Source organism: Panthera uncia, chromosome B1 (assembly GCF_023721935.1).
Source record: "Panthera uncia isolate 11264 chromosome B1, Puncia_PCG_1.0, whole genome shotgun sequence".
Lineage (NCBI taxonomy): Eukaryota > Metazoa > Chordata > Mammalia > Carnivora > Felidae > Panthera > Panthera uncia.
Genome location: NC_064811.1, coordinates 95,151,883 through 95,176,087, shown reverse-complemented (window position 1 = coordinate 95,176,087; position 24,205 = coordinate 95,151,883). Strand labels below are relative to the sequence as shown.

The 24,205-nt window shown below is 33.2% G+C and overlaps 1 long non-coding RNA gene across 1 annotated transcript in view; it reads right to left on the bottom strand.

Annotated features, from left to right (window-relative positions):
* Nucleotides 1–258: 258 nt before the first annotated feature.
* Nucleotides 259–24,205, bottom strand: part of LOC125923049 (uncharacterized) — a 65,079-nt gene continuing 41,132 nt past the window's right edge. Inside the window, exon 3 of the long non-coding RNA XR_007457866.1 lies at nucleotides 259–367. This is a non-coding gene — a long non-coding RNA (uncharacterized LOC125923049). The remainder of the gene's footprint in view (nucleotides 368–24,205) is intronic.

Here is a 24,205-nt window from a genome sequence, read left to right as displayed (position 1 = left end):
TAATATGAATTCTTTAAAGTATAGTACTGCCTGGCATTGTTAGCTAGAACTTTACCCAAAACATGAGCAAAGAACACATCATCAGAAAGAACATAAAGTCTCTGAATAACAATGTTCAATACGTTCAGAATGAAAGATTTATCCATGAATGAGTAGATGAAAGTTCCTTCTCCCCTGATTTTTTCCTTCTTTCATTAACCCCTCTTTCCTCCCACCTTTTTGTTCAATCTACCATCAAATCCCCATCTTCTTACCTTCTGTGGTCAGATTCCAAAAGACCACTCTTTCCCTTTTTCCAAAAGATGATATTATGGCATTCCTCCATATAAATCAGCTTGTGTCATCTCCTGTCTTTAGCCTGTATCTTCTGTAAGACAAATCCAAAATTATTTTGTTCATATGTACCTTTCAAGTATTATCCAAGTATTATTTCAAGTAGTCAAGTATTATATTGAAAGACCCTACCAAAACAGGGTTAGATGAAAATCAACACCATGGACAGAGATTATCATTGAATCACACTAATTAATAGAAATAAAAAAATCTTACAAATATCATAGAAATGATCACTTTAGAAAATCTGTTTTTACTATTACATGAAAATTAATAAATAGTATTATACAGTTAAATATAATTATGTATGAAAACTATAATGGGTCTTTTTGTTTTTAAGATTTTTAAAAAGTATTTCAACACACAATGTGGGGCTTGAACTCACAACCCTGAGATCAACAGTTGCACATTCTACCCACTGAGCCAGCCAGGTACCCCTATAATGGGTCTCTTAATTATCAATTTTCATTCTTTAAAGATCTGCTCAATTTTTTTCAATCTGGATTGCCTCTTGCTGATATTCATCTGAATATTACTGACTTACTTTTTAACCCTGGTACTTGGATGTGCTATTCTTAAATTGGAATTATTATTTCTATTTGTAAAAAATGTTCTCTTCTGTTACTAGGTAGATAAAAAATCATTTTAAATGTAGCCTTTTTCAACTGCCTTCTTAAAACATTTTGTTCCTATACATTCTGCAAAAGCCCTACAACCCATTGCATTATAACCAGGGAATGGCTCTCTTTACAGATTGCTTAACAGCTCTGTTTTCTTACCTAAATACTGTGCCTTCATGACCTATATTCTTTTTCTCTGTATTGTTGTTGGTTTAATGTACTTGGCATTTGGGCAGAAATATGGAAACAGGATACCTATTGCATGGTACTTCAAAGTGCCTCCTTAGATTCCCTGTGATGAATGTGTTCTACTAAGTTATCTTTAACAAAATATTAATACATAAAACACAAGTGACAAATTATTTTTAATACAGCCAGGCCCAGAGCAATTTAAAATGGATACAGTGTAGAGAATAACTTAAAATTTAAAAATTAAAGAATATATTTTAGGTGTTTTATGGTTTAAAATGTATGATTTTTCTTACTGGTTTAAAAAAAAAGGTGCTTTGAAAGTGACTTCTAAGTTACTATACAATGCAAAGTGCATCATTTAACTCTGTTAAAATAACAGAAAAATATATATTTGTTGTTAATGAATCACCATCAAGAGATGGAAGTAATATGCAGCAACACCTTGGTGTTACTCTCATAAGTATTCTGACATTCCAGCATGAAATTTTAACACTGAACTTTGATGACTCTTCATTTCTTCCATCTGTTTTCCTGGTTGGTTGATATAGTTTATTTCTTCTGTTTTGTTTACATTTGCTTTCTGGAAGATTTTAATAGCATACTTAGGGTTTTTTTCCCCCACAGTTTGTAAGCTATTTAATTGAAATAAAACCCGACTTCATTTATAATGAAACTACTAAAAATGGATGTGTTTGGGTGATGTAAAATCTGACTTAAAACAAAGAAAGCTTGTTGGCAGTCAAGGCAATCTGGCACTCAATGATCCCTGCAAGTTGCACATTTAATTAGAGGGGAAACTCATTAAAGTATCTGGGAATATTAAGATGATGCTATGATTCTAAATAGCTGAGTCCAGCCCTTTGAAGAGTTGGCTGAAATTGTCAGCACCTGCCTTGATTGTGTCTGTCTTATTCACAGACACAAATATTCAGATACATCCTTGTGTGACACATAATAATTAAGAAAATCCTGTGTAAATTGCATACCTTATATTCAATTTCATTCAAGAACAGCATTTTACAGAAATGGAATATATAAAGCAATGTATATTTTTGTTCAGGTAGTACATGTGAGACACAAGTGAATGATACTAATATTAAAAAGTTATTCTTGGGGCGCCTGGGTGGCTCAGTTGGTTAAGCATCCGACTTCAGCTCAGGTCATGATCTCACAGTCTGTGAGTTTGAGCCCCGCGTCAGGCTCTGTGCTGACAGCTCAGAGCCTGAAGCCTGCTTCAGATTCTGTGTCTCCCTCTCTCTCTGCCCCTTCCCCGCTCATGCTCTGTCTCTCTCTCTCTCAAAAATAAATAAAAACATTTAAAACATTTAAAAAAAATAAAAATAAAAAGTTGTTCTTAAATTCTCTGCAGTAGAGCAAGTTAACAAAGAAATTATTGTCAAACTGTTCAATATTTCATATGGAAAAATCTCTGTAGGGTAGCACGGGAAGAGGAATTATAATTGAATTTAAATGGGCAGAAATATGGAAATGAGATACCTATTGCATGGTACTTCAAATCATATATGATTTATATGAATTATATGATTTTAAAGAAAATAAAGTGGCGGCTAGATGGTTCAGTTCATTGAGTGTCTGACTTCAGCTCAGGTCATTACCTCATGGTTTTTAGGTTCAAGCCCTGTGTTGTGCTCTGCACTGTCAGTGCAGAGCCTGCTTTGGATCCTCTGGCGCTCTCTCTCTCTCTCTCTCTCTCCTTCTCTCTGCTCTTCCCTGCTCATGCTCACGTGCGCTCTTCCTCTCTCTCAAAAATAAACATTTAAAAAATAAAACAAAGTAAAATAAAACAACCCAAATATATAAATTAAATTATGTGCTTGCAGTTATTTAGTAAAACATGTTTTGCAATTGTTCTGCAAATTGTTCTGCATGTTTTGCAAATTCTAAGTAATACATAGAATGAAATAACTTAGTCTAATAGCAAAAGAGCACTGAACCAGGAATAAGAAATGCCTACACTAAATTCTTAATTTTACTATTTATCCATTATGAGTTAGATAAGTCATTAACTTTTTAAACTTTGCATTTTTCTCTGTAAAACACACACAAAAACAATTTTCAAAAATATTTAACAAAGCTTCTGTTAATTAACATTCAATTTAAAATGGGCATAACATTCCTACATAAACTTTATTCTGCTATACAATCTAACAGCTCTTTTCTAAAAACTTGTCATTATTATTTTATTCACTGGAATGGGCATACCACAAATGGAAGAATAAAACTTTTATTTATAGTATCTCCCATTTCTATACACCAGGCACTTAACATGCATTATATTTCTTATATTTATCATTAAAAATCATAAATGTATGAAACATACATCTTTGCTTCCCATTTTATGTATTAAGAAAAAAATAACGAAAACTCAGAAATGTTAAGTTATATGTCCAATCACATACAGCTAAAAAGAGCCAGTTAGCTACAAACTCATTCTATCTCCTTCAGCATAAATGAAATTTTCTCGAATAGATATTAAATCTCAAATCATTATTTATTTAAAATAATGAGGCAATATATTAGAATGAATGCTACCTTTCCCTTGTAATAGCTACAATGTAGCTGGGTCCCTGTTATTAAGTATGTTAAGTATGTTGCTGATCACTCTGGGAACGATCAATAAGGAAAATGTATCATGTTGCTACCAATTGTCATGGATGCCAATATTTGAGAAATACCAGTTCTTGAGGAAATTCTCTTGGAGGCACCTTGAGATTTTAAAAACTCACTCAAACAAACAAACAAACAAAAATTTATTTACCCTATCCCCAGCTTCATGTACTTTAGAAGTAGATGTAGAGTTACTTTTGAGTTTCAGAGAACGTTTAGATCACATCTGGGTGATCTGGTTGTGTGAACTCGGTGATCATTATGGAGCTTAACAAGCTCAGGTGCAACTGTCAGATTCAAGACACTTGGAGATTCAGGACACAATTGTGAAATATTAGCTAGTAGTCTTCCCTAGCCACTATGCTCAGTAATCTGAAATATAGCTCTGAAAAGAGTTATACCACAAGGATAAAAAAAAAAAAAATTATCCTCTAGACTCCAACGAATGTACACAGCAAGACGCTGAAAAAGAGGGTATGTGTAAATTCTCTTTATTTACCAGAATAAAGCTATCTCTGATAAAAATTCATTGTGCAGAAAGTATAATGAATACCTGTTAATTTATCCCAAGGAACTCTATCCTCTAAGTGTCTCTTTTCTCTAACTTTACTTTCTATCCTCTACCATTTGACTTGATTTCAATGAGTTTCTATTTTTTTCTTTTTTAAAAAGGATTCATCTATTATACATCACCTTGCTTAAATTGTAAGCTTTAATGTCTTATGTACTGAGAATATATTCAGAGTAGTGTAAAGTTAATGGTAATTATTCTAAGTTTAAATAATAAATTATTGTTAAGGGCGGGCTTTAGGCAGGGATTTGATATTGCAAGGTAAATTTGTCCAGATCCCAGTTCCAGTTTGTCGAGGAGAAAGATTTTCCTTACCAGCAAAAAGCAATTCATTGACACCAGCAGAATACCTAAGATTTCAACTAAATTCTGATACTATCTATCCAGAGACAGTGTCAGATCCCACAGGTAAGGGCTCAGTCCTACAAAACTGCCTCCACTACCCCCACAACTTCAGAGGCCAGTAACAAGCCCAGGTTGTTACCTGTACTTCTGACCCACTAGCTATAAATTAGAGCTTCTCATGGCCCCCTCCTTGAGTTTAGTTAATTTCTAGAGCAGCTCTCAGAACTCAGAGAAAGATGTTACTTATTGGATCGCTAGTTTATATAAAAGGATGTAACTCGGGAACAGCCAGATGGAAAACATTCACAGGGTAAGCTAAGGTGAAAGGGCATAGAGCTTCCATGTTCTCTTTGGATGCCCCATTGTACCAGCACCTCCACATGTTCATCCATCCATAAACTCTTCAAACCCAATCCCTTTGGGTTGTTAAGAAGTTTTATTACATAGGCATGCTTGATTAAATCATTGGCAATTGGCAACTGATTCGACCTCCAGTCCCTCTTCCTTCCAGAGGTCAAGGGATAAGATGGAAAATTCAAACCCTTAAACCAAGGTTGATTCTCCTGGCAACAGCCTCTATCCTTAAGTGCTTTCTAAGGGTCACGTCATTAACATGAGAATATATATATATATATATATATATATATATATTTCCTATTATAAATCACAATATCACAAAGGTTAGGGAATACACCAGAGAATATCATCAATGGGATGATGAAATACCAAAATAAGAATAATTCAAATTTTATATATATTGTTATACTTATATATGTTGTTATATATATGTATATATAAAACAATAAATGTATATATTTTATATATATTGTTTTTTTGTTTTATATTTCCTTACAACCTATAAATTAACCAGCATTTCTCATGCCTTATGCCCAATGTAATAGAAAGAGTAAAGTTAAAAATAGTTTTGTGGGTTTTTCTGAGGCATAATTGATATCCAATATTATATTAGTTTCAGGTGTAAAACATAATGACTTGATATTTGTATATACTGTGAAATGATCACCACATAAGTCTAGTTAGCATCTGTCAACACACAGTTAGAGAACTTTTTTCTTGTGATGAGAACACTTATGATCAATTCTTTCGGCAATTTTCAAATATGCAATATAGTGTTATTAACTACAGTTGCCATGCTGTACTTTACATGACCATGACATTTATTTTATAACTGAAAGTTTGTACCTTTGGATCCTTTCACCCATTTTGCCACTCCCTTTACCCCCACCCATAGCCTTTGGCAACCACCAAGCTGTTCTCTGTGACTATGAGCTTGTTTTGTTTCATTTTGTTTAATAGTTATATTCCAATAAAAATTTAAATAGTCCTTCATACATCTGTTAAATAATATCTGGGTTTGACCTCTAATGAATATGCTCCCCCACTTTACCTCATTTTCAAGCCTGGGATAATTCTTAATTACAAAGTAAAGAGCATGGAATAAATTCTATAAAACAAAATCCATTAGAACTATGAGAAAGGGTAAACACAATTTTAGTAGGCTACATATTTGACTTGTCCTCAAGAAATTAAGTAGATAATTGGACTAACATAATTTAAAAAGTTCAATAAATACTTGTTTATGTGTATGAATTTACATATCTATAATTTGAAATATATGTAAAATTAAACATTATTAATACATTATCTATGCAAATACATACACATGTATACACACATATATAAGCCCCACACATATATTAATCATGATGTTTAGCCTAGACTGAAAAATAATATCTTTTAAAAATATGTGATTTTCTTTTAAGGAGTTTCCTGGAAGTAAAGAACGGTTAGCTCATGACTGTTCTTTTCAATCCTCCTGCTTACTTAAGAATTAGAGGATATTTATTCCATTTTTGGCAATATGTTCTTTGAAGTTTTAGTTTTCCAATATTGTTATAATTTAGCAATATATTGCTATTTGTGATTTTAATTTTTAAATTATATATATAATGATGGTTATAAATCTGAGTCATGAGGAAATGAATTTTTTTTAATGTTTATTTATTTTTGAGAGACAGAGAGACATTGTGAGAGCTGAGAAGGGGCAGAGAGAGGGAGACACAGAATCCGGAGCAGGCTCCAGGCTCTGAGCTTTGAGAACAGAGCCCGATGTGGGGCTCGAACTCATGAACCTTGAGATCATGACCTGAGCTGAAGTCTGACGTTTAACCAACTCAGCCACCCAGGTGCCCCGAGGAAATTATTTTAATGAAAGCAGTTGCTTTTACTGCACTGCTCCTTGTGTATGATCAGGTTTCCCAGGATCATATCATTTTACTAATATTTTTTAAATTCATTTGGGTATAAATTCATAAAATAAAATAATATATATATTTTTTATTTATCCACATTAGAATTCTCACTCTGATAGATATGGATTTAGCTCATTTAATCATTCATCACCACAAAGACATCTCTCCGTCTCTATGTTCCTTCCCTCTACTGTTAACATTTATAAGTTTAAATTTCATTATCTGTCATTGTTGTGGTGGTTGTTATTCTATTATCTATAAAGATAATCCTTTAGCTTGGTTACTAGAGGCATTGGGGATAGAGGAGAAGCTGAACATTTTTTCTTACAATGTCTTGATTTTGTTTATCCATAGGTTATTGGACTTTAGTGAATATGGGATTCCATTTGTTGTATTTTTCCATAATCCTGCATTTGATTGCTGTGGCTGAGGACTCTATGTAGTGAGTAGGATCTTACTGATCTCTTCAATGGTCATTTTTAATTTGACAAGACAGTTCATTTTTCATTTGTGAGATTTTGCTATTGATTTTTACACTATCCAAAGGTGCTGATAATTTGTCATCACACGCTGGCAGCAACAAAGACAAAAAGATTCAGGAATGACACAAATATAGCATAAATTCTCACATAATTCTAGGGTTATTTTTGTAAGCTGTCTTTTATATTGCTAAAGTTGTGGCTATTATGCCTCTCTTTTGTTACTCTTCATTGTGTTCCATTCTTCACTTCAGGTATAGGTTGATTGGATAAGTTGAAATCCATTAAAAACATGTATATATTTTTAGGGGCACCTGGGTGGCTCAGTCAGTTAAGCATCCAACTTTTGATTTGGGCTCAGTCATGATCTCACAGTTTGTGGGATTGAGCTTTGCCTGGGGCTCCACACAGACAGAACAGAACCTGCTTGGGATTCTCTCTTCCTCTCTCTATGCTCCTCCCCCTGCTCATGCATGCATATACTCTCTCTCTTAAAAAATAAATAAAATAAAAAGTTAAAAACGTATATATTTTTAATTATGTAAATATGACTCATTGCAGAGACACAATGTGGCAGATAAATTCTAGGATGGCTCTTCATAATGCCTGATTCCTGATGTCAATTCCCTCTCCTTGTGTGTAGGCAAAACCTGTGACTTGCATCAAACTAGTAGAACATAGCAAAGTTTATGGGATGTCTTCCCATGATTGTGTTTCACTACATAACTCCATCTTGCTTGTAGAGTCTTTTTAGGACTCACTTTTGCTGGCTTGTTGAAGTGAGCATGGCCAGAAACTGTGGGTGGCCTCTCTGAGCTGAAAAATGTCTCTAGTAAGTAAGAATAACCTCCAGCCACTTGCTAGGAAGAATCCAGGAATCTCAGTCCTACAACTGTAAGTTGTATTGCACAGTCTGTATAAAATGAAGTTTTTCATTCGTTCATCTTGATCAGCACTGAACAGAAGCATTCAGTTAGGAAGTTTTACATTTCCTTTGTCACTCTGGAAAATCCCTTCTGTTATTTCCACGGTATTGGAAAAATGGACCCCTAAAAGATATCCACATTACATCCTTAGAATAACTTTATTCTATATATCCAGTACTATTTTAGGAAGTAGGTAGCTCTTGGCCTCACAGAGCTTATATCTTGGTGCCGGCAACAGATGGACAAATATTTGATGAGTATTTAAATAAATATTTATTGGGCAATTAATAAAAATGACAAGAGGAAATCATATGAAAGTGTAGAAAAGTGGTATTTTAGACAGGTGGTAAGAGAGGCCTCTATGAGTATCATACTTGAAGTAAAGATTGAACACAGAAGAGAGGAAATCTTAGTGATATCTGGTATAAGACTATTCCAAAGTCAAAGATTACCAGTGGAATATCCATAGGGTACTAGCTTCCTTTGTATAGTATGGAAAAGAAAGAAGCCAATTTGAGATAAAAGAAGCGGGGGAGAAAGTTGTAATAAAGATAGAGGGCCTGGTGCAGTTTTCATTTTAGGTGTCTTGGGAAGCCATCACAGTTAGAGTAGGCTTTGAGCAGAGGTGTGACAGAAATTTACTTTTGCTTAAAAGGGATGACTGCTATAGACTGTAATTGGGTTCCCCCAAGTCATATGTTGACGTCTTGAAGCCTAGTACCTCAGAATGTGACTGTATTAAAAGAGCCTTTAAAGAAATAATTAAGGTAAAATTAGGTCATACGGATGGCCCTTAGTACAACATAACTGGTGTCCTTATAAGAAGAGGAAATTTGGACATACTGAGACACACCTAGGATGCATGCACACACAGAAAAAACTGTGTGAGGACAGAGTGAGAAGGTAGCCATCTTCTCAAGGAGAATAACAAAGGAGAGAAGTCTCAAGTGAAATCAGTGCTGCTAACACCTTGACCTGGGGCCTCTAGCTTCCAGAACTGTGAGATTTCTGAGATAATAGATGTCTCTTGTGTAAGCCACCTAGCATATGGTATTTTGTTATGGAAGCCCTAGCGAACTAATACAATGACTCTGGTTAATATGTGGAAAACATATACTAGCAATGTAGGTCCAGACGTAGTACAGAGTGAGATATTGGCAACATGGGCTACAGAGGTAGCAGAAAATGGTGAGAGGTATTTAGATACTCTCTCTCTCTCTCTCTCTCCATATATATATATATATATATATATATATATATATATATGTATATACATATATACATATGTATATGTATATATATATGGAGAGAGAGAGAGAGAGAGAGAGAGAGAGAGAGAGAGAGAAATTAGAGCCATTAGGATTCCTCAATAAAGTGGATGTGGGATGTGATATATATTAAGGCCTCAAGGAAAGGATAATACAATGGTTTTGCTCATGGCCATGTTTCATTCTGATTCCATGTTGAAAGTAAGATTATTTTTCTAGTCTAAAATGTGTTTTAACAAACAGTAGCCTTGTTCATTTGTTTGCTTTTAATAAATATCTTTCACTAATGGTAATTTGCATTACACATTATACATTAAAAATAGGAGCCAAATAACTTAATATTAGATTTAGTTAATCTCGCCTGTCCACAGTGAAGTTATTAGACAGCCTAGCTGGAAATATATTCACTGAGTGACAGTATGGCAAGTCTCTTTTCAGTTTTGAAAAGTTTGGATGAATTCCAGAGATCAATGTAGAAATTAATTGCTTACAGTTTCTGGCACAAGTCTTCTCATCAGCACTGATTTTTTGAACAGCCATCATAACAGGGCATTGCTTGCCAAGGTAAGGAGCCTGACAGTTTCGCAATTAGAGAGGACTGGGGGTTGATCTGTTGGTCTTAGGAAGAGATATGCACAGTGTACAAATTACATGCAAAGGCAAATTAATCAGAGTGTTTTAAAAAGAATTCTTTAGCATTCTATCATTTAACTTCTCTGTCATTCATTTCATCTCTCCCATAAGGGACAGAGTTGAAAATAATTAGACATAGATATTTCTGAGCTTAGCTATTTTTTGTATGTGTTTTCACAATATTGTACTTATGATTTAATCATTCTAGAAATTATGGAAAATTGATTTTTATGAAAATAAAGCATCTGGTGACATAAATAATGTTTGCAGAGTTGAGTAATTTATAACACCTAAGGCACTGCATGTGGTGAACTTTAACTCAGAGTGATAATGGAAAGCATCACCCTATCCTCTGAAGGTTTCAGAAAAGTACTCTGTGCTATGAAGGAACACAGATAGATGGCTTGTGTATTATAAATTAGATTTAAATTATTTATGAAATGCTAGCTTTACCACCTCATTATTCCATGTGAACTTTCAATTTATGTACCACTAATCCTGATTATATAACTAAATAACTTTTGTGATATATAAATATTATTTCCCAAACAGATGCATTTATTTAATTCTCACACACATTCTCTTACACACATGAACACTCCAATTTTCAGTCTTTACTTTGATATGTTGATCTTTACTTTTCTGTAACTCAGGTTAATTTTTATTTTGAATTACCTATCAACGTAGAAGAAAGTTAATTTTAGTTAATCTGCTACTTATCTCCTTTTTCCAGGGGCGAGTGAAAATTCTGGGAGGACATCATACTACCAAATAGTAGGAAGCATATACAGTCCTCATATCTATATAACAATATACATATCAACCAATTCATTGAGATGCATCATTCATCTATTTGTCTCTAATTTGTCAGTGTTGTGACCATATTCTCTAGTATTTCCTATAAAGGCGCTTGGGTCCAGCAGCTCTCTGCTCATTTCATGTTCTAGTTAAGAGACAGTTTGCTACTTTTACATCTCACTGATATAAGAAAATGTTAGAAGCCCTTTACAGCTTAAATTGACTAGGTTCATGATCACCATTTTTCTTTTTTAAGTCTTGCTGAATGCTTATAGAAAGACGGGCACAGAGCTTTGTCTTTTCTTCAAATCATAGGATATAGGCCTTTCTTTAGTACCGACTGATCTATTAGTTGCCCCTTCTTTTGCCTTTACTCAGGAGAATATTTTGTAGCCTTCAAAGGAAGTCTACATACTTACAGATCCCTTATTATAATTTCTGAATATCTATCAAATATTCTGCCTATGAATACAGTCTTTCAAAATTGCTTGAGTTCTTTGAAACCAAAACATTTAAAAAAATGTTATTTTAAAATTGTTTTTGGTCACATTCCTCCCCTGGGAAAATGAGCACCAAAAGTCATAAGTGCCTGAATGAGAATTGGGGAGAAAGGTATAGAAAGTAAAATGAAAAGAAAAAAAAAGAAAAAAGAGTGTAAGTTACTATCAATGAAAAAATTAAAAACATGTTTGCGATGCAGAATAAGGCTCAATTTGTAAAACTTTCTCTTTTTGTTAAAATGTTTTTAATTTATTTATTTTGAGAGAGAGAGAGAGCATGAGCAGGGTAGGATCAGAGAGAGAGGAGAGAGAGAATCCCAAGCAGGCTTCACACCATCAACACAGAACTCCATGTAGGACTTCAACCCACAAACCGTGAAATAATGGCCTGAATCAAAATCAAGAGTTGGACACTTAACCGATTGAGCCACTCAGGTGCCCTTCATTTTGTAAAACTTTCAATAGTGTTTTCAGTTTATAATATTTTCAATATATACAGAACATATAATATATAAAGGGGATTCTGGTTTTCTTGATTTTGGATGTGGATCCTTAAGCTGAAAAAAAAAATGGTGTCAAGTAGTTCTGCAACCTGAAGCCAGGGAAAGAATCATGTCTACAGAATAAGCTAAATGGATATTGAAAGGTACTCTCAGAAATAGTGTATCACCACCTCCATGCTTTATAAGAAAAGTAAAGCTATGCCTGAAGAGATTAAACAAGACTGTAAATATATATAAATATATATACATATAAGTATATATATACACACACACACACACACATATATATATATATACTATATATAGTCATATATATATATATATACATGTATACCTATTCTTATACATATATATACATATATGTGTATATATATGTTCATATGTAGAGATATAGATAAAGATATATATGAACTCTTTGTATAGCCAAGGAAGGTTTTAATTGTAAAGAGAGCTGTAAGTGTGCTTTGTATATTCTCTCTCTTCTTGAACCAAACTCCAGAGTATGAGGGGAAATGCTTCTGTCCACATCCAGCCAATTGAAAGGCTTCAAAATAATCATTGGGAGATCTTGCCATGAGTCCACTGAAGTCCAAGGGACATCTGACTCCATTGGTCAACTCTAAGCTGAACAATGGGTACTAGAGTTGCTACTATTTAGCAGCAGAGCATGGATAGCTGGCATTCCCAGAAACACACTGGGTAAGGATGCCTGTAATTCTCTTGCGAACCTTGCATAAGGAGTCAGACAGGGCCATCTCTAATATATATACCGAAGGGGCTAGGAAACACAGATAGCAGTATAAACATCCAGGCTGTATAAACAATGCCCAGAGAAGACATTACTCACTTGATAAAGTGAAATAGTGAGAGATGCCCGACAATGGAATTCTCTTCGAGAACTCACATAAGTATCATCTAGGGGAAACAGCCAGAAATTTTTAACCTATAATATACTAATTGCTACATTTTCTAATCACATGTATAATTCCCAGTCATATGAAATCTTTCCCTATGTCTTCATTGCCCTCCCATAACAGCCCTGATCATGCTGAAGGGGATAAAACAGCAAATAAGAAGAAGGAAAGATGTACAGCAAAAAGTGAGAGAACAACCACAAGTGTATGGGGTTTTATCCAAAGGGAGCTATTAAAAGGAAAACTGATGAAATGAAAATGCTTATCTTATATTATGGAGCCTAGTTTACTTAAAATACTTTAAATATATTTAAAGACTTTATATATACAAATATATAAATACTGTAATATTTCATGGACTCTTATTGAGTCTATTTTTTTCAAAACACTTCAAAAATATATAGTGCATGATACTATTTGCTTCTACTCATAAACACACGTTTCCTGATTAATACAACTTTATATTATAGACTTTAATTAAAAAAATTTAAATTACCTGTGTATCAGTCTCCTCTTTTCTCTAGAGTATTTGGGAAAAAGGAGAATTAATCATTTCCTAGGGTAGTTCCAGGATGTAACTGCTTTTTTGGTGCCTTACTTGTCACTATTGCATTCAGGCTACTGCTTATCATGGTTGGAAAGATCAGAAATGATCACCCTTCCTAGTGCTGGCTTCACCACTATAACTTAAGCAGAAGATTGAATACTGGTTGGTCACGGCTTTGAACTATTTTTGCTCCCAGTATCATCATTCAAGGCTCTCCTAGGTATACCAGATTTAACTGAATATTTAAGGCAATTGATCAGTTTTATTATGCAATAGAAAAACTACCTAGGATAAATATAACATATTTCTAATATTAATGAAAAGTTAGTTGAGAACCTCTCTCAAAGAAATTTCATAATTTCTAGCTTGCCTAGTCTCACTCACCTTTTGGTTTGCATCATTCTCTATTCTCCATGTATTCCTACTCCAAAAACATTGTTCATGTATAGAGAAATTTATTTTTGTCCTTTTATCCCCTCTCACCCTTTGCTAAACTGCATCTTCAGGTCTTTATTCCCAGGCAGCTTATATTCATTTTCATGAATTAAAAAAAAGCCCTAGGTGTGTGTGTGTATATATATCTATATATCTATATCTATATATATATATATATATGCATATATATGCATGTATATGTTTACAACTTAAATCCAGATGCAAGTATAAAGTAGACAATCATTTTTAATTTCTTTTATATCAAAGCATTTGTCTTTTTTATATCTTAAAAAATCTCTCCTTTTATCTTTATAAGGAGCAGTTATATATAGCAGAAATCATAATCAATGTAGATAAATATTTTTAAACAATCTCTAGCAATCCTAACAGTATAAGATGTCCATTATAGTACTAGTCAGAATGCCCACATGAAACAGATGGTGATCTCAAATGGTATAAATGAAAGAGAGTTTAATGGAACACTATCTACAGAGGTGAAGACAAGGTTAAGGAAAACTTAACAAGTGATAGTGAATAGGTACAGGGCTAGCATTAGCAGTCAGCCATTCATACCCTTATGCTGGTAGGGAATATGGAGCTAGTGGTTATCACATCTGATTGCTACAGCTGTTAACAAACAAAACAAAACAAGACAAGACAAAAGAAAACAACAGTGGTGAGCAATCACTGCCAAAGTGCAGCCAAAGAGAAATTAAAGTGAGCCAGGATAATAAATACCCTGACCTTTCTCCAATTGTCCTTGAACCCTTCTAGGGCTGCCCATTGGGCAATTCTCCCAGATGATGAAGATTAAGAGGCTTTGTCAGTTGCTAGCCAGTTGGTCAATGTTTGTAGCAGGACAGAGTACGTGGAAGAATGGACCTGGAGGCATAAATGGAGAATAATTTGTACAATCTACCTCTTTTTCCCATTAACATCAACTCAGATGCTTTGTCTGGATGTAAGACTCAGATAAATTAGCAGAGCAAAGGAAATGATGAGACCAAATAAAAAATGGTTGTTTTTATGTAGCTAATCATTATTCCTATACCATTTATTCCATGTTACCCCTACCCTCTATAGTCCTATACACTGGTTGGGAACTTTTTATGTAGAGGGTTAACTTGACACAAATCTTCATCCCATGGGACACAACTTCCCTGTGCTCCTGTCCTTACCAGGTTGACCACTATTATTGAACACAGGGGAAATAGGAGGAACTTAAAAGGAACTTACTTTATAATATAGTGATATGGTTGTTCTTGACACTACCGGGGAGAAGCAACTTAATATTCCTTTAGTAATCAGTATCAAATCACCTTGGCCAGCACGTTAACCCCTTTCTGCTAGTTTAATAGCAGAAACATTAAATAAGAAGTGGACATTTTTAATTTTCAATTTAAAAGATACATAACTGGGGCGCCTGGGTGGCTCAGTCGGTTAAACGGCCGACTTCGGCTCAGGTCGTGATCTCGCGGTCCGTGAGTTCAAGCCCCGCGTCGGGCTCTGTGCTGACAGCTCAGAGCCTGGAGCCCGTTTCAGATTCTGTGTCTCCCTCTCTCTGACCCTCCCCCGTTCATGCTGTGTTTCTCTCTGTCTCAAAAATAAATAAACGTTAAAAAAATTAAAAAAAAAAAGATACATAACTATATTTCCTAGTGAAAGCATTCCTTCTAGGGTATTAGAAGACCTAAACATAATTATCCCAAGATCACAGAAATAGAATGCAAAAAACTTTTTAAGTGTGCTACCAGAGTAGTAAGTGGGGGTTGGGGGGGAGTGATTCTTGATCACTCCCAACCATGAATCCCAGGCCTTTGCTTTCTTTCTGTGGAGTAGATCAAACTGAATATTGGGTCATGGATTTAAAGCCAGAGTGACTGTATTTCCTAGTTTAGCCCAGGCAGTGCCAATTCAGAACTTTTGTCTTATATTGTGTAGTTCTCCTTTCCTTCTGAAAAATGTCTCAGTTTACACAGTAAGTTATATGATCATGTTATTAAAGGCACATAATGCATGTTACAGAGCAGCTCCCTATACTTGTAGGGAATTCTTTTTGTCTACTTGACATCATATTTAATTCTGCAATAAGCCATTTAAAAATTTTACCAACTCAGTTGCTCCTGGGTGATAGAGTACATTAAGACAAATGAATTCTTGTCTCTTCCCATGGCCTCACTTTTGGGTGTTTATATTAAATTCCCCGGTTGAGGGCTATGTTTTTGAGATACCTAGGCGATGACTAAAACATTGCTACTAAAAGTGCAGCTTGTACCTCAGTGCTGATTGCCAAACTACCAGTTACCAGTCCAGGACTAGATTTAATTCAGAAACTGAGAAAAAAAGATTAGAATATCTTATAGAATTTTGACGTGGCTGCTAAAAGCTAGCTAGCACATTAACAATGGCCCCATCTCTGAAAATATTATATATCCATTAGAGTTCTACAAACTTATGCCATGAATTGAATGTCAAACCAGCTGGGTATTTATTGTATGCAGTAGGCCCCACTGTAACACTTGATATTTTAAGATTAGTTTGTCAACTGTAACCTAAAATTATATAAAAATCTGAAAATATGCAAGCATTTATAAACTTTTAACATTTATAAATTTAGCATTTACAATAATTTTAATTTTTATTCAAACACTGCTTTTATGTATTATAACTTTATTAGCTAATTTGGGGAAGTAAAACCTCTATTATTTATTTTCAAACTGAGTTTAAAGATGTGAAAATAAGATTCACTGGACAATTTTGTCAAGATAAGGCACATATATTCTAACAATAGTAGTAAAGCAAATTAAAACAATAGACTGGTTCTAAAATAAATGAAGAATGAAAAGTTCATACTAGTTTTATTTGTTTGGTTTATTTTTATAGCTGCAATTTTTGGTGAGATATTTAACATTAAGTGTGTCCTTTGAGGAGATGTACTGGCTAACGAAGCCATCAAAACTTGACCTATCCATGGCTAACATTTTGGTGTCACCTGTAGACTATAGGAATACGCCACTCTGGGCACATTTTTGGTTGGCATAATTGTTTATTTGTAAGAGAAATCAGAGTTTTTTAATGGAGAGATTTGCAAAATTAGATGAATTGGGAAGATATATCTAGTAGAGACTTAAATTCTAGGTCAAATAGGCCTTTAAGAATGTCTTTGGTAACTGCACTGCATACCTCAAAATATGAAGGTAAGTTATTACCTAATTTAAAGAAAGATATGATCTAAGAATATCATTGTAAAGATAATGGGTGCCTCAACAGTTTATACAGTTCAGCAAAATAATAGAATACAAAAATAAAAAAGAACCAAAAGAAAATATCATTAAGAAAGGACAAAACCAAACATAATAGTCATGAATCTAAGTTTTATCTTAAAGAAAGGCGACATTAAAAAAATCTAGCTACAGGACAAGAAACAAACCCCAAGTTTTGTTTGATACTAGTAATGATTAAAGAAATATTTAAACATGAATGGCATAAAAATGATTAAAATTAAAAAGTGGCCATTAAATAAAGACACAAATTAAAAAAAATAAAAGTATATAAATAGCATGAAAAATAAAATTCTTGGTGAAAAAATATTTATTTAAACAAATGTCTAGTGGAAAGGTTTTTACAAAAGTGAAGTTAATGGTTATTATAATTAAAAAAAAAGTGTACTGAGCAAGCATGCTGGAAGTCCTTGGGATGTCATGCATTAGAGTCGATGATTTTGATATCAAAGCAGGACAAAGTTTTCCCCATAGAAGATAAGTCTTTAATGAATTAGTTTAAACACATTTGGTCTTCAAAAAATTTAAAAATACAAATAATACGATATTTATGATTTGATGAATATCTTTGTTTTTTATTTTTATCTTTTATTAATTGTCATATATCAGGCTTATGTAAAACTTTAGAGTTTAGAGAACCTTAAAGATTAAGGAAAAAAAAAACACACACACATTGTAGTGATTAGTAAAATGTGGCTCAAAAGATTAAGAAGGCTGTTCAAAGAGGGCTGTTTTAGGACTAAATGCAGATATCATGACTTCCTGCCAAACTCACCTCGTATTCTTATTTTTATTCTCTCTATATGCATGTAAAACATAACTTCTCAAAATGCATGAATGACAGCACATAACATTATTTTAAATTGTTATAATTATGATAAGAAGTAAGAATTCCATATTAAATATATGACTATTGTTGATTGTGCTAGATTTTCTCAATAACCACAGGATTTGGTCTCTGACAAATTTCTACACGTATGTATTTTAGCTGAGACTATATGTCAGTTTTCTGACAGAGCTTCCATATGATTAAGATTTCCTTTTTAGAGGAACTGTAAGAGCTCCTCACAGAATACAGTTAATAATCTGTTTAAACTAGCTACATGTTTTCCAATTACTGGTCAAGAAATTTTAAATTATAATTGCTAAAGAGATAATTATTTTTAATAGAAATTACGGATTGACTTATAACTGATGTCAGGCAAATGGTGATTACTCATTTACTTTCAAAACACTGCTCTGCAAATTTTTGAGGAAAAAGGAGAGTCTCAAATGATATTTGGATTGCATAAAGTCAATTGAATCAATTTGACATAAAAGAAGTGATTATGTCAAAACGAAAATAACCTTTAAAATAGGACAATAGGGAGCAATCCATTTCCTTTATTCTTTCATTTTTCTTCTTTTATTTAACCTTATGCCAGTTTATCTCTGTATTCTAGATAGTAATACCTTCAGTGAAAAAGTAGACTTAACTCTTATTTTGCTGGTGTTTTTCTTGCTGCTGCTGTTTTTTTTCCCCCCCCAAGTTAACCCAATAAGGTATTATTAAATGGTATTACCTTTTATTCTCCAAGAAAACACTTTGTAAAGTTTAAATATTTCATTAGACCCTAAAGCAATAATAATGTGGTTTACTATCACAGAAAGATTTTATTTATATCAAACTTTAAGAAAAAACAAAACAAAACAAACACAAGCTTTTTGTGTTTTTATACTTTAGAGACAAAAATTACAAAGCCAAACAGGTGTTTGAACAGATACTATTAAATCAAGTCATCATCTACAATTTTACCTATACACTTCAGTTATTTTTTTTTTGCCCAATAGGATACTGTGACTACTATGTGAGTTCCCAAGTATTTGAATACCAAGTTTGGACAAGATATGTTACAGCACTGATTAGGATTTAAGCAGCTTTTCCTTCTTACAACATAAGTAGAAAAAGGAAGTTATTTTTCATGAAATAAACATAGCTTATTTATTTGATTATAAAACCAGATCCAAAAATGATACACGGTTCTGGGAATTTTGGGTTTCATCTCTTTCAATCAGAGGAAGACCCTTTCTTGCTAAGGCTGTAATATGTTTATATTAAACACTAAAAGAGACTCATTGATTTCCCAGCTCTCTGACTCATGCATTCTGAGATTTGAAAGTTCACAACAAAGGTAGCCAAAAGTAAGCCTATAAAATATAAAATGCGTTCCAAAACCATGTTCAGCTTATGGTTAAAGTCACATTTTAGTGAAATTTTTCTAAATGAAAGAATCTAGTTATAAAGCACTATGATTAATGGCAGATGTGAATAAGCATACCTGTTAAAAATGTATAACTGTAGTATTACTTTTGGCCAGGATTTGTTTTGGAATCATCATTGTGGAACATTTGTATCAAAATTTAGAAATGGACCATTTAAAAACTTAAATATGTAAGGAATTAGGTCTGAGTACTTTAAGACATCAAAGAATGGCAGTAGTAGACCATATGACATAAGTGTTTCAAAAAATGGAAATTTTAACTGATGCTGTTTTTTTAAATTTAAACAAATCAGAGGATTAGTTTTAGAGATTATTATTTAGAAGGATAATAATAGAGTGGCAATTTATCACTTTCTTTTCATATTAAAATTTTGAGTAACACTGACAAAGTGCCAAATTAAAAAAAAAAGAAAGAAATGCTTTAATAGTAATGAAACTGCTTAATACTTTGCCCCTATTGCTAATAACATCACATAAGCATATTTATTTATATCTCTATTCATCTATATTTCTCATATTTAATGTTATTCTTTTAGTAATAGGATTTTTTCTGGAAAATTATTTTTAAAAAATAAAACAACAAAATTTGTTTAATTTGTACTATAATAAGGAAATATTTATTTTATTTTATTTTGTACAAGGAAATATTTTAATAAAAAATTTACACAATATAATTATTAACTGGTTACTTCATTCTTTTTGAAATTAAAAATAAGCCCAATTATTTATGACTGTTTCTCCTATAAAAAATAAAGAAATCCTGCAAGACACTTAACATTGTGAAAGCTAAATCTAGTGCAACCATGGCATAGATGATCATGTTTATAGATCTAGGGAGAATTTGTCCTGGAAAGGAAATCCCTTAATTTTCTGGCCCCACTTTCCTCATACATGAAGCAAGGAATTAGAATAGATCACTAAGAGAGCACCTCCCCACATTCATTCTATGGGTGATACCCAGCACCAAATGAAGTACTCCTGGTCTGAGAGGAATTCAATAAGGTCGCAAACCAGCTCAGGCTTAGACTGGGATCCTGGAATGGTAAAGTCATGTAATTGCATCCATTCCTCTCAGGAACTTTAACATAGACCTGGTCCAGTCAAGCTTCCCAATTCTTAGTGTAATTATTGTAAATGGTAGTAAGGAATCTCCAGGAGAAAGATGTGCCTGTGTCCTTACCGCTGTGCATGCTCTGGGAACTTGATCCCAAAATTCTCTGACTAGGCAGTCTCTAGCTTCTTTCCAAAACTGCAACGACCTCTTTGCTGAGTCAATGATGCAAGGAGGTCAGGTGTGCATCCCTAAACCTGTCTCTGAATAACCCTCAGTCTTTTAGGCTTGAGTAGATCCATTATCAATTGAGAGCATCTAAATCTACTTAGATGCTCTAAATACATGCTGTTGAGAAAGGGGGTGGGGACATGGGACTAAATAAGAGTTTAGATTTGAAAATGTTCATTAAGAGTTCCCTAGGAGGAATCTGAGTGTATCTATAAAAGAGGTACCTAAATGCATGTGTTGAATTTAATAGAGAAGTCTAAGCAAGTGACATAAATTTTAGTAGTCATGATCTGAAGGTGCCGTTTAAAGCTAAAGGAGTGCTAGAAATCACAGGGAAAGAACTCTGAATAAGAAGAGAAAGAGGAGCTGTCTGATGTTAGCCCAGTCACACTCTGTTCTAAGTTTCATCATTTCCAAGTTTAGATGATGAAAGTATCAACATAATAGAGTTGTGGTGAAGTTAAAATAAAATAATCCACATAAAGTAATTTAGCAAGCTACCTTGATCAAAATAAGTCCTTGATAAGCATGTCTTATTGTTATTACTTTATTGTTTTCTTTTATTTTTGTCAAATAATTTAAAAAGTGTTAAATTATCACATTTTGTTTTACTATTGTTTTAAATTTTGTTTTACTTTGGACTGAAACATGAATCTCTTCAATATATAATGTATGGTGAAAAAGAACAAGCCTGTGAAAGAATCTGATAAACAGTAGGTAGAAAAGTAAGAGAAAAAAATAGAGGTTGTCTTGCCATAGAATGTGAGTGAATCTGCATAAGAGAAAGCAATTATCAAGTAAGTTAATTGCTGATGAAAGATATTATAGGGTAAAGACTGTATTTTGGAATGTATATCAACTAGTGAATTTATGATGCAATTTTAGTAGTTTGGTAGAAAAGGAGAGCACATTGCAGTACATTTAAGAATTTATGGGAGATAAAAAATCAAGCCATAATATTTGCATCATTCCTTGAAGTGAAGGTGAGCAGAGACCAGTAGTTTTAAGGAGTAGTAGGGCCAAGTGGCATAGTTCATTTGTTTGCTTGTGTGTATGTTTGTGTATTGTATTTGTGCTTGTGTGTTTTAATGGGAGCACCTAAACCATATTTGTATGACTAAAGGAATAAGTGACTAATTGAGTTGATGGGGAGAGATTAAATAATAAAATAGAAATAAGATATCATATGATGGACTACTGAGGAAAATCTGGGTTTTGATAGGGAGGATTCTTTATTGTTACAAAGAGCAGAGAAAACAGTTGCACAGGTCTACACGTCTGTACATTCATTGAAAAGAAAAAGAAGGCTAGAATCTATTTTCTATTTTTTAAAAAATAAAACAGATTAGCTAGTCAATAACTCTGGAATAGAGACTTGGACATATGGAGAAGTGAGAAGTTTGAGAATAGAGATTTAATTATGAAACAAACCATCAATATGAAGATCCATGATGTGTGCTGGGGGGAGATGAGTTTGGTGATCTTTAAGATATAATTACTTCAGTCAGCTTGAATACTTGACTTTCTCCAATTACACTTATACTAATAGTGTTGGCATTGGAATATTATATGTAAGTATATAATTGTATACATTTTCAGTGAAGAATGAGATCTTGCCAGGCTTGTGGGGCAAGAAAAGAGAGAGAAGAAAGAATGCAGGTGAATTTATGACACATACAAAAAGATAAAAATAATGTTGGATGAGGAAAAGTAAGGAAATTAAATAGCATGAGAGATTATCAACATCAGTGGATTGAAAGTTGTAATGAAGTTAGAAATTTTACTGTATGAAAAGGAGTGTTTGGTTAAGGATGTGATTCTTGTGTTAGTGCTTTGACACTTGAGAAATTTTCTGCTGATCCTATTTACAGTGTATGACCACATAAATGAATATTTTAGCAAGATAGGAAGAAAAATTCATTGGAGATTAAGAAGTCATGAACTGAATATAATTCAGAGTATATCATATATCAGAATTTTTAACTGTTTAGTCAAGTCTACTGAAATCTCATAGAGTTATGGCAGTATCTGTAATAATGATAAAATAAGGCAGTCAGGGACTAAAGCCCTCCATGATTTCGGTATAGTAATCAACTGGTACACGAAACCTAAGGATTAGGTGGTTGGAAGAGATCATTCTTTTATTTACTCAAAGAACTAATGTTATACTACTGCCACATTAGAATGATTAAATTTATAAACTTAAAATAAGCTTCTCTTTAGGTGAAAGGGAGTGAGAGATACAGCTGTTATGGAATGAATAAGTCATAAGAATAAAAGCTACAGGACAGGGAATATAGTCAGTGGTATTTTAATAGCATTGGAAGGTGACAGATGGTAGCTACACTTGTGGGGAACATGGCATAAGGTATAGAGCTCTTGAATCACTGTTTACATCTGAAACTAATGTAGCATTGCGTGTCCACTATACTCAAATAAAAAATAAATAAAAATAAGTAAAATAAGTTTCTATTATATGTACTGACTTCTCTAATATCATTGAATAAAATGGTAAGCGCCTCTTTTTAAAAATCCTAGTAAGATCAGAAAATTATTTGATTAGTGTTTAAAATTTTACCCTGTTTTACTTAAATTGATGAAGAGGTCCTATCTAGTACATCTAAACCAGAATGCCAACAGTGGACTTAATTGAATTCTTTCTCAGTTTGTTTAGTATTTAAAACTGTCTGACATAAAACTAATCATCTGGAGGGAAAAAGATAAAACAAAATATTTTTCAAAAGAGGATATGAATATTTTATATAATAAGATACATTATTTAAAGCATTCTACAGAGAGCACTTAGGGCATTTTGGAAATAAAATGGTGAATGTCAACCTTGTTATCTACTGCTCTTATCTAATGGGAGATACAAGAAGATATTTTTAAAAGTCAGTGAATACAAATGCTTTAAAACGATTTTAATCAGTACAGGACTATGATGAGAAAATGAAGAAGGATGACGTAATGACTAGTAAAATAGCTATCCACCTATACATTTATTAACTCCATAGATTTAGAGTTTAAAAAATAAAGAAAAACTTGTATCACATTATAAGATATTAAAAGTATATAAATTTAGCTTATCACTTATGTATGTTATTTAAGGAAAACAATTGTCTTAGGAGTATAAACCATAAGAATGGAAAATATGTGAAAATAAACAATATTTAAGGCATATATGACAAAAGCATGAAATAAATAGTTTAATTATATATAAGAAGAGTAAGCACTCCTTCCTCCAGCTATTGAGAGTGTTGGTGACTGAAAGCTTGCAGCTGAACTACCCTTCTGAGACTGCCCTTGGTCAGAGATGATCTCTCAAAGTATGCCTTCTTTCCAGAGTAGTGTACATTATATTACCAGTCAACACTGGTATAAGGAGCTTAGTCCCATTATCCCAATTTGGGACAACT